A 1,470-nucleotide genomic window follows, 5' to 3' on the forward strand; every position below is an offset into this window, starting at 1 on the left:
TTAACTCCGTCGTAATATATTTCTTTTTTTCTTTTCATTCGCCGTTTTTTTATTCTTTCTCCTTCTCGTTCTCTCATCGACATTTTGCATTATCTTGAAAATTAATCGATCTTATTTAATGTGCACGCGCATTATTATTCATCGAATGTAAATTTAGAGAAAAAAAAAGAAAAAAAAAAGAAATAAAAAGACTTCTAAGTCTCTTTGCAATCGAAACACACTCGACCGTGTAAAAGTTTTATTACGTAAACCTATGCAAATGATCTCATGTGTTGTTATTTTTTTGAGAAACCTAAATTATCATGAAACAAATATTTGTTATATTAAACACAAAATTATTGTCAATTTTGACCTAACGTGATATATAACGTTTTTAAAAATTGATAAAAATATATTATATTCAAATGTCATATCTGTATCCGTTTCCGTTATATAAAAGATATGCGTTTCGTATAATTATTCTTAAAACTAAATTAATAAATATACATAATAATAATAATAATCCTGCTGATATTCAACTAGCGACGAATTTCTATTGATGATCCATCGTTCGATGATAATTTAACTCCGATGAATTAACATGAAAATTCGTTGCAAGATTTAAACGATCTTTGGTCATACTTCCTCCCTTGACAGTGTATTCAACAGATTTTCCTAAAACCATTCTCGTACTTAAATGAATAAAAGTACGAGGCGTTCGATGAATTTACCCTTTACATTTATAATTTAAAAATTTTTCTTTTTTTTTTCATTTTTCTTTTTTCTTCTTTTTCGTTCTTTTATTTAACAAGTCTTGCTCTCGTAGCACAGACGGATTCTTGAAGGCAAAAACACGTCTAAAATTACGCTGTTCCGGTGCATTCTGAAAACGAGGATAAAGATAAGTAACATCCTGTCATATACAACTACGGTTCTCATATCTTATTCGACATGCTTATATATATATACATATTATATTTTACGATTATAATATGCAATTGGTTAAAAATAAACTGTGTTACTATAAAACACACAATTTTTTCATTTAAAAAGAATATTTAAAAGAAATGACAAGAAAAGAATGGCACAAAATAGTAAGAAAGAATAATTATATATTATTTTTGTTTAAGGGGTTACATGGGTTTGGGACTTTCAAACAAATTTTTTTTTAAATTCTACAACTCATCTAGAATATTGTATTCAATTTTGAAGTCGATAAGAGTAGTAGTTTTGAAGATAGAACCCTGGGAAGTTGCACTCTTTAATGGCTCTTATACCAGCACTCAAATCTTTAAACGCATTTTTCTCAAAACGCTTTTTCTAAAGTCGGTCGTCAAGATTTCTCGAAAACTATTTAACCGATTTTCATGAAATTTGCTACACGTCTTCGTGATACTATTGACAAGGACTTGGACGAAGGATTTTCCTTTTTTTTCATAAAATCGAATTTTAAGAAACCAAAATGTGGTGCAAATTGTAGCGAAATTTGAA

At 28.3% G+C, this 1,470-nt stretch overlaps 1 protein-coding gene across 1 annotated transcript in view; it reads right to left on the minus strand.

The window, feature by feature from the left end:
* The window catches only part of LOC106789195 (sortilin-related receptor), a 23,456-nt gene that overhangs the window by 7,256 nt on the left and 14,730 nt on the right, over positions 1-1,470 (minus strand). The window lies entirely within an intron of this gene.

This window comes from Polistes canadensis, unplaced genomic scaffold (assembly GCF_001313835.1).
Source record: "Polistes canadensis isolate GaletaPanama2010 unplaced genomic scaffold, ASM131383v1 scaffold_170, whole genome shotgun sequence".
Classification (NCBI taxonomy): domain Eukaryota; kingdom Metazoa; phylum Arthropoda; class Insecta; order Hymenoptera; family Vespidae; genus Polistes; species Polistes canadensis.